General features: G+C 53.4%; 1 long non-coding RNA gene across 1 annotated transcript; it reads left to right on the top strand.

Moving 5' to 3' along the window:
- The first annotated feature begins 113 nt into the window (after nucleotides 1–113).
- On the top strand, nucleotides 114–2322 carry LOC143169549 (uncharacterized). Its single transcript, XR_012996901.1, has 2 exons — nucleotides 114–190; nucleotides 2143–2322. It is a non-coding gene; the product is annotated as an uncharacterized LOC143169549 (long non-coding RNA).
- Nucleotides 2323–10248: the final 7926 nt, after the last annotated feature.

The raw sequence follows: 10248 nt of genomic DNA, 5'->3' as shown, positions 1-10248 counted from the left end.
GGGAAATAATAATATTAATAATAAAATCTGGATCGTAAAGGTGAAAGCTTTATTTTTGGGGGAGAAAACCAAAACCAACCCCCCCCCCCCCAAGCTACCCCCTCCCCCAGACCTCTCACTTTGGAAGAAACCACCCAAACCATGAGGGCCGTCTCTGGGGCGTTGGAAAAAGGATGTGGGAGCGAACCAGGTAACAGAGCTGCTCTCTTGGCATGCATTTCTGATCGGTTTATTGCCTCCTTTCACGAGAAAGCCGGGGGAAAGCAAAAGAAAAAAAGGAGCTAAAAAAAAAAACAACAAAAAAAAAGGGCAGAAAGAAAAACAACACGTGAATTCTTGTGCGGGGTTTTCCTTCTGTTTTCTCGTTTTATTTTGACCGATGTGAGCGAGGGGAGCGGGCAGAGAAAGTTTGCAGGCGGGTTACTTGTGGCGAGAGGGTTTTTTTTTTTTCCTCCTCGGTTTGGGGCTGCGCGTGTTTGGGGCTGGGCCCTGCGGGGCTTTGCTGCGGGGCGGCGGCGGGGCCCCTCGAGTGGGAGCTTTGGGGGGGGGGTTACCCCGCTTGGTTCCTTTCTTCTTATTATTATTATTATTTCTCTTGGTTTTTTCCTTTTCTTATTTTATTTTTTTTTTTTCCCCCCGAGCAAGGTCTCCCTGCTTTGGGAGGGTTTGGGGAGGGATTGGCAGGGTGTCCCAAAGGGGACACCCCTCCCGGGGTGCGGGTGTCCCGGGGGGTGCGGGTGTCCCTGGGGGTGTCTGTGTCCCACGAGTGTCGGCGTTCTGGGGGTGCCGGCGGTCCAGGGGGTTGCTGCCCCGTCCCGGGGGCGGTGCGGGAATACCGTGGCGAAGGGAAGGGGGGGAAAATTGGGGAGACAAAACCCAGCGCTGGCAAGCCCCGCTCGGGGATAGAGTTCACGCAGAGGACACGTTTTCTAGGCGATTAGCTGTGTATTACAGCCGGGGACTGACCTCGCAAACCCCTTGACCTCTCCGAGGCTGGACATTGTGCTGGGCAACAGCTCAGCCCGCAGTTCAGCAAAACTTTGCGTGTGCGGGGTCCCGCCGGCCCCGGCCCTCACCGCGGTCTTGGGCCGTGGAAGCGGGGAACCGGCTCCGGGAGGAAAAGGCGGGGGAAGAAAGGAGCGGAGAAGGGGCTTAGGAGTGGGTTTATTTCTGCTTTCTCACGGTTTAATCGTTCTGTTTCCGAGCCCGGGCCCGACAGACGCTTTCCCCTCTGATTTCACTTCAAAAGCCCCCGGTGTTTGCTTGCTTGTTCGCTTCTTTGTAAGAAAGACAGAGAGAAGGAGAGCGGGGGAGAGGCGCGGGGGGGGGCTGCGGCGGTTTGCCTTTGCGGAGCGGGCTGGTTGCCGTTTGCTTTACCAAACTAATTTGGGGAAAAACCACCCCAATCCCCAACCGAAGGAGCAAAGCCCCCGACCCGCCGCCGCTTCCCTCGTCCCGCGTCTCATCTCGCCTCTTATTTTCAGAAATTCCTTTGTTTCCGAGAGTCCCTCTCCATCCTTCCCCCCCCCCCCCCGCCCTCCCCCCGCACCTCCTCCCACTTCGCCCCTGCCCACGGCGCTCTCAAAAGCCTCTCTGTGCCCAGCTGCCTGCTGCCGGCGCGGAGCTGCGCGGAGCTGCGCGGAGCTGCGCGGGGGAATCCCACCGGGCCGAGGGACTCTCGGGCGGTCTCTCCCCGAGACCCCTGAGCCGGGACCCCCATCCCAGCCCCCCAGGCACCGGTCCAGCCCGGGCTGCCGAACTCCTTTGTTTCCTCTTGGTCCCAAAATTGGACAAAAAAAGGATTCTTGTGTGAGAGCGAAATCGCGTAACCCAGCCCCGCTGAGATGCAGTTACTAGAGAGAAGGGGTATAGAGGAAGTAAAAATAAATATATGTGCGTATATCTATCTATATATGCACGGATATGGGGCGGGGGGGGGGTCTGCCCGGTGTAGGGGGCCTGGGGGGGGGTCGTGCTGCCCCGGTATAGCGCTGGGTCGCTTTAAAGGCGGCTCGGCTCGGCGAGCGGGTTGGGAGTTTCTCAGCCCCAGTGACAGATTTATGATCCGCAATAAGAACGGCGTGTTTGAATCCGTAAATCAATCTCGCTTTCTCACTATATAAACGTTCATTTTATCTTTAGAAAGAAAACGGCTTTGATCACGGCACCTCGGAGGGCGAAGCCGCTGTTTATGGCCGCGTTTCCGACCCTTTGAACTGGGGGCTTTAAAAAAAAAACACCGAAACGGGTGCTTCTTTTGCATGAAACAAACCCAAAAATGTCAGCGGAGGTGCAGAGGGGGGTATCTGCCCCGTTTGCTGCCTGGGATGGCTCTGTGCCTTTTTTTTTTCCCCCTTTTTTTTCCTTCCCGCCCCCCCCTCTTTTTTTTTTTTTTTTATTTACCCGGCTCCATTCACAGGGACGCTTCGTTTTATGACTAAGGAAAAAGAAAAAAAAGAAGTGGTTGTCTGAAGCGAAAGTTGCGGCTTCTGAATTGACCTGAAGTTCCCATAAAAGCCCCCCCGAAGTTTCCTCCCTCGTGGGACACCCCCCCCCCCGCGACGGGAGCCCCTTTTAATCGGATTTTTCCCCCGCTTCCTCCCACACCTTGACAAACGTCTCTCTTCCGACAACCACTTTCACTCGATAAAATCGATTCAGAAATAATCGAGGGCTTTTGAAAACGAAGCGCTTCCCCACTCGCTCCTTCCTGGCCGGGGGGAGCCCAGCTCGACACCCCCCCAACCCCCCAAGCTCGGCTTAAAGAGGGGGAAAAAACCGCTTTTAGGCTTTTTAGATTATTTTTTACGTTTAATTCGAGCACCCCCCAGGCTTTACCCGGGGGGGGGGGGGGGGGCATTTCGGTTCCCGGTGTAGCCGCCCCGGCGGGGGTGTAGGGATGCTGGGGTGCTTGGGGGGGGGGGTGGGGTGGGGTGTCGGGAAGAGGCTCTGCCCTGGGGTCCGTCCCCCTCCCCTCACCTGGGAGACCCGGGGGCGCTGGGACACGGTCCTGAGGTTTTCAGGCTCTACTCGCTGCCTTTTCTCGGGTGACAGGTTTTTTCCCCCCGTGGACGTGGGGAGCCGGCGGGGCCGCGCCGGGGCCGCCCGCAGGGCGCAGGCAGCGGAGAGCCGGGCAGCGCACGCCCGGCTGCCTGCTCGGCGGCTGCTCCGCCGCCTTTCCCGGCCGCTCCCTTTGTTGCCGAGTCTTTCTTTCTTTCTTTCTTTCTTTCTTTCTTTTTTTTTTTTCCCCGGGATCCTTGTACTTGGCAGCTCTCTTCGGAGAGAAAATTTGATTTTTTTTTTTTTTTTTTTTTTTTTTAATGCAATGAAGGCTGGCCAAACAATAACAGCAGCGGGGAGAAAAGGCCTGGAAGTGAGGCGAAGGGAGGGCTGAGCTCTTTAAAACCAGGAGCATAAATATTCTCAGCTGGTTTAGGCTCTAAAACAGTCGTGCTATTCAGTACAAGATTGTAATAAAAATCTCAGTGTGGAGAGGGGGAAAAAAAAAAAAAGGAGGAAAACCACGATGTGGCTTAGCTGAACCAAGGTCCGGCAAAGCCAACCCGCAGGAAAGGTTTAGAGAAGGGTTTAAATGCTCTCAGCTCCAGGTAGGGATGAGGACGGGGAAATAAACCTAAACCCGTGCCCTTTAATGGAGAAGGGGATTAGAGGTGAGTGCCCTCTGCGCATCCCCGTCCCACGCTGGCACGGCCGTGCCAGGCGGCCGTGCGCCCAGCCCCGGGGAGGGGGGGATCTCTGTCCATCTCGAAAAGCTTCGTTCAGTTCGAAACTTCTTTAAAAAAATACTGTTCCGGTGGAAGGTCACAGTGGTCCTTTGAGTATGAAACGGAGAGACCCCCTTCCCCCTTCCCCATCACGTGATTCATTAAATAATTAATGCAGAGGTTGCAGAATAGATATGTATTCGTCAGGAAAATCGCAGACATGGTCTCCTTGTGTCTGACGTGAAATTCAACTGTCCTTTAAAAAACAAGCCTATAGCTGAGGGAAAAAAAAGAGAGAAAGAGCGAGAGGGAGAGAGAGAAAGAGGGGGAGAGGAGGAGAGAGGGAGAGGGAGAGGGAGAGGAGTCTGCAATAAAACAATTCTCAGGAACCACGAAGCCACGCCGAGGGCTGGATTATTGTAAGTAGCAGGGGCTTCCCAATTCCTAGCGTGTCTATATGTCCATGTAAATTTATTGTTTGTTATTAATGTTATTGTCGTAAAATGTGACAAATAGCCGTCTTCATTTCCTCCCATTTCTCTTCACATGGTGGTATGTGTGTTTATACCCATCGAGGCATTTCATTGATATTTTTAGGAATATTCCTCTCTCTCCCTCTCCCTCTCTCTCCTCGCAACCTTTTTTTTTTTCCTTCCCCCCTTTCTTGATTTATTACAATAAACATGTCAGCAGCAGTGCGGCTGCCATTGTGTGTGTGTTTGTGAGAGAGTTGTGTTGTTTATAGTGGTGTCCAAGATAAATCATTTCTCGAGTGAAAATGATGTGCAAGCGATGATATTTTAGAGCGAGGATCTCTCTCTACCCCACTCCCTGGAGTTGATTATTTCAGACGATTTACAGTAATAGATCAGCAGCTAATATGAAAGCTCTGTAGCTGGGGGTCTTAAATTACAGCATCTGTGATTACCAATTAAGGAGAGATTTGTATAAATTTGGTAAACCGGGAACGCCTCATTGGCATATAAACCTAGTAAAAGAGCACGACCTTAATATAAAAATTACAGCTCGGAGTCCTGCGTTGCAGCATCCCTTTATCAACGATAACTCATTTTCTCCCCAGTTCCCATCCCCCGGCAGGACTCCTCGCTGGAGAACAGGCACAGGTTGCTTTAGCAAAGCAAGGCAATATCTGGAGGTGCCCTGTTTTAAACCAGACACGGAAATCGGACTTAAAATGAAAAAAAAAAAAAAAAAAAAAAAGCCATAAAAAAATAGAGACACGACCCTGGTCCCAGGCAGGAAGGGGAGTTTGCCCATCAAAACCAGAACAATGGGGATCTGCGGGAACTGGGGCGCTGCCGAGGGACCCCAGCAGAGGCGGGTTGTCCCCACAACCACTGACAACAAGAGGAAGGGGAATAAACTCATTGCGGGGGATTCGTTGTGCTTTTCTAGCAGGACGATAACTTTGCGCGGCTTTTTAGCTCCCGGATCTCGCTAAGGCTGCGACGGTGACGGATGGAGAGAGGACAATGTTCTGATGATGAAAGCTGGAGAAGGTGCTCTAAGGAATATCTTTCTGTTTAGGAGCCTGGGCCTGTTATTTACCTCGGGAAAAGCAGAGCTCCGAGGAGAAATAACACCGAAAATAGGCTTAAATAGTGGCAGAACCTGGCCGGCAGCTGTTACCTTTTTAGTGGTTCCTATGTAAAATATAGCTGAGCTGTAATAGGGAACTCTCTCTCAAGGCACCGAGGCAGGGCAGCGAAGCTGAAGCTTTGGGGACGAGATGTGTGTCCCAAACGGGGAGCACCGCTACCTGCTTTAATGTCAGCGCGGGGAGCGCATCCTCCGCGGAAAATGGGAGGTCGGGAGTCAGGCACTGCCCTCCCCTCCCGCCTCCAAACTGGACCAAATTGGTCCTAACCGGGAGCGTTGAAAGGGAAGGAGGAAGTGGGAGATCGCGTTTTTAAATATTTTACAAGCTCCAACATGCGAGGAGTCAATAAAACTGACAACAGGAGCAGAGATTAAATGTTCGCACCGGATTCTCGGATGAGAATTCACCGCTTTTCCCCCCTTCCCTTCCCTTTCCTCCCCTCTGCTCGCCAGCCAAGTCTCACGCCGCCCGAGCGGGGATATTTAACTCTGTCCGCTAGTGTAAACCTTTATGTAGCAAAATTAGAGCAACTCAGCGACTTTCATTAAATATTAAGGGAGATCCAGGGACGGTGACTGAGCCAGAAGTAAAGCATCATTCTCTGTCAAGCCCCGTATTAATTTAAGTTGTCGGCTTCAAATGGATGCAGACCCCCCTCCCCCTTTTTTCACCCCCCCCCCCCTTTATTTTATTCGGTGGTATTTTGTTTTATACCGTTGCATTCTTTTTTTTTCTTTTTTTTTTTTTTTTTTCCCTTTCGGTTTAGGATGCCGAGCATGAGAAATTGGCCCTTGGCGGGGGGCGGTTGCGGGCTCGGTGCGGGGGAGCCACCCCGCAGCCCCCGCCCTGGGCAGCAGCCCCCTTTAAATCAATACCGGGGCTTTATTTATCCCCGGCCCAGACGCCTTTGTGCGAGCGTCGCCCTTTAATAATACGATGTCAGGAGGAGATGGGGTGGCCGAGGGCTGCCGGGTCGCTCTGGCCGAGCTTTCGTGCTGGGGACGCAGCCCCGACCCCGGGGCACTGCCTTCCCGGCCCGGGAGGGGAGCCCGGACCCGGGGTGGGGCTCTGGACCCGAAATACGACCCTGGATAAGAGCCCCAGACCCTGATTAAGAGACTCAGAGCCGGGGTAGGATCTCAGGTCCTGGATAAGAGCCCTACACCCCCATTAGGAGACCCAGACCACGATTAGGATCCCCAGACTCAGGAGGGCACCCCGTAACAGGGATAGGACCCCAAAACTCGGGAGAAGAGCCTCCAACCTTGGAGGGGACCCCAGACCCAGGATAGCACCCAGACTCGGGAGGGGACCCCAGACCCAGGCTGGGAGCCGGGCCGGGCGGCGGAAGGCAGAGCGTTCCCCGTCCTGCTCCGTCCCTGGCCGGGGGCTGCGGGAGGGGGCCGGGGCAGAGAGGCGCTTGGGTGATGCAAAACTTCCCTCGGTGCAGGGTCCGGGCTGGGAGGGCACCGTTACCCCCAGAGCACCGCCTCGGTCCTGCGGTTTGCCTCAGGTCCTCAGGGCTCTGCTCCCCGCCCCCCCCCCCCCCCCCGGTGTCGGCTCCATCCTTCCCCCCCAAAACCCCCAAGTTTCTCCCCTCTGCGGTTAGCGGTGACCCGAGGGAAAGAACTTGGTTTTGGCCAGAGCTGGGAAGGGAAGTCCGGAGCAGAAGCCCCTGCCCCGCGCAGCCCCCGCGCAGCCCCCGCGCAGCCCCCGCGCAGCCCCCGCGCAGCCCCGCCGCCACCGCTCACCACCGCCTCTCCCAGCTCAGCCGCTCAACAGCTTCGTTGCTCTCCCAGACCCGCTAAAAATAACAAGCAAATAGTTCCTTACCATTTTTTAAAGCTGTATTTTTTTATTAACTCGTTCAAACCGAGTTTTTCGAGAAATCAGCTATCGTGCCTTAGAGTTACAAATGGCAGAAATAACGTTCAAGAGGCGGGAGGAGATAATAAGCTATTTCAAGTAGCTCGAGCAAGTGCTCTTTCATTAATTTCTGTGCAATAAGCCTTTCTCCTTGCCCGTCATCTCGTCAGAAGTTCCTGGTCTATCAGCGCTGCGAATCCGTGTTTATCACATCTCATCCCCGAAGAAATCTCCCTCCCTTCCCCTCTCGGCCAGACATACCCTATCTTTTCCCAAAGAGGAAGCTATTACCGTTGTAAATATGAGTCAACAGCACCTTAATTCATAATTTATTGCAGGCGGTAGGAGAGAGTTATTTAAGATCAAAGCATCGCGGAGGGCGAGAGCTGCAGGGCGTGGAGACCGGGGAGCGGAGCAGAGCAATAAGGGAGGATAACGCGGAAACCTGTGGCTTAGGCGCGGAGAGGCGCGGAGCGGACGCGGCGGCGGGGCGGGCAGGACGCGGCAGCAGCTTCTCCCCCCACCCCCTTTTTTTTTTTTATTTTCTTTTTGTTTTCCCCTGGAAGGGGGGTTCGGGCAGTGTTTGCCCTGCCCGGCCCCCAGCATCACCCCCGGGCAGCTCCTGCTGCTCCAGCGGAGGGGCTCAGGCCAGAGCAAACCCGGCATCGCCCCAAATCCGCCCCGCTGCAGGCCCGAGCAGCCGCAGGGGAGGGCCCGGGGCCGATGCCAATTATGCTGCTTCGTTTTCGTATTTAAAAAGGAGGGCGAACACGAGTCACAGGCAGACAAGACAAACGGGAAGAGCTCGGTCGCTTTTCAGTTAAACAGGCAAAAGTTTGGAAACGGTGACGGTTTTCTTTGAAGTTTTCTCCTTTTTTTTTTTTTTTTCTTTTGGTCACGAGAAGGGAGAGGAGAAGAGGGGGGAGACGAAAGAAATAAAAAGCAATAACCACATTTCAACGCTTCCCTGCGCGTAACCATCCCAGTTGAAAAGGAAGGCTATAAATCAGAGGCGATGGTGGAGATTTGACTCCTTTTTTTTTTTTTTTTTTAGCGTAGATATGAGGCGAGGGGTTAAGGAGAAATCCCCACTCTTGCTATTTCGTCTCCTTTTGATGTCCGACTCAATGCGAAATATATCAGTGCTTTATTGGCAGCGGTATCTAGAGGTCAGGAGAGAAGCCTGAAAAACTTCGGGTCAAATTCTCTCCGAGCATGTCCCGGTGAAATCAATAGGCAGTGGCAGTCCGCAGCCTCTGGGGCTGGAGGGGGGGCCGGGGAGAGGGACCGGCCGCTTCCCCCCCCCCCCCCCCCGCCCCCCCGAGCCCCTCTCCCACCGCCCCGGGGGCGCCGGTACCACCGCTGCGCCCCGGAGCCTGCGAGCCCATCACCTGCCTCCGGGTCCAGCGCTCCAGCCGCTCGCCTCTGCCCAGCTCGGGGTGGGTGGGTTTGGGTTTTTTTTTCGGTGGGGAGGGTTTGTGTCCCGTCCCCCCCTTCCCTCCCGGTTTTTGGGAGCCGGCGCCGCTCCATGGCACGCTTCCCCCTTTCACCAGCATCCAGATCCGTATTTTCTCTCCCCGCGCTGAGGTCAGCTCCAGCAAAGCCGAGTCTAAAAATAACCTCCAGGATCTGGTTTGGTGCTACTGGTACCTCTCCCTTTCTGCGCTTCAAACGCGAGAATCCAAAATATTCCCTGAAAAAGAGCAAGATTTAATGACAGGGTATTTACCCGGGGTTACTGGGAAGGGTGGGGGGGTGAAAGAAAGAAAGAAACCCGGTGGGCTTTGCGTAACTTTTATCCCCCCCCCCTTCTCTCTCTCTCTTTCCTTCTTTCTTTCTTTCCTTCGTTTTTTCCCCTTTCCCCGGACGAGACATATGGAATCAATTTTGAATCCTGACATTGAAGGCTGGCCAATTCCTACTGGCTCTAAAAACCAGAATCCATTTGGTTCTCTTCTCTCCAGCACCCCTTGTCACTCAGTATTATAACCGTCTTGCAACATTTTAAGTCTCTATAAAGAGAAACAGCTTTCCAGATAGATACCAAGGAATCGGGAGTGGGGGAGGTTTTTGGGGGCTTTTTTTTTTTAAAAAAGGGAACGTGCGCGCAACAACCCCCCCCCCCGGCACCCCCACCTCATCCCCCTCCGCTCGGTATCTCTCAGCGAAGGGGGCCGCATCCTTGCAATACTTTTAGCTGTTTTGGAAGAGTTTCTATTTTTCTCCACGTCAAGTCAGTTCTGTTTGAATCGAGCGAGTCCAAAAAAATCAAAGCATCTTTGGGGGAAAAAAAAAAAAAATCCCAGCCGTCCGAGAAAGCTGTCAGCAAGATCCACCGGGGTGCAATAAAGTAGTTTCTTCTCCTTAATTTGCCTGCTCCAGTCGCGAACTCACACCACCCCGATCCGGCTTCGCTCCTTCTTCTCGAAGTCCCGGGTCGGACAGTATCACAGGTAAGAAGTTAAAAAAAATAAATAAAAGAACGATGCAGCTCTGCCTTTCCTACCTTCTCAGCTCCGACGCTGTGAGATATAATTAATTGCTCCGAAAGCTTTGACAGGCTTCTCCACCGGTCACCGTGAGCTATAGCTGACTTTCTCCTGGTAACAAATTAAGACTGATGCCTCGGGAGCAGGAGCGGGGAAGCTGAAGATGAGCAAAAATTATCTCGCAGGGTCCATAACCGAGACCGGCCGCAAACGGCTTCCTTCCGAGTGCGTGTTTCCCCGCGAAGTTTGTCTGGGACACATTTGTTAAAGGTTTAGCACCTCTCTCTTGTTTGAAAAAGAAACTACAAAAGCCCGTTGGAAAAGCGGGGTGTTAAACTGAAGAATGTATGTGATGGTGATTTATGGCCCTACAAAGTTTTTTGTTTACTTGAAGCAGACCCTAATTACAAGGGCTTCTAAAAAAAAAAAAAAAAAAAAAAAAAAAAAGATTTCCCAAGCTCTGTGCATGTCCACGGCGGGTTTTCCCTCCCCAGGTCTGGGTGTAGCGGCCAGATGTGACTAAAAAACATCTGGTTAGTTGAGCTGC

The sequence above is a fragment of the Aptenodytes patagonicus genome, chromosome 20 (assembly GCF_965638725.1).
Source record: "Aptenodytes patagonicus chromosome 20, bAptPat1.pri.cur, whole genome shotgun sequence".
Classification (NCBI taxonomy): domain Eukaryota; kingdom Metazoa; phylum Chordata; class Aves; order Sphenisciformes; family Spheniscidae; genus Aptenodytes; species Aptenodytes patagonicus.
This window is presented reverse-complemented; position numbering and strand designations above follow the sequence as displayed.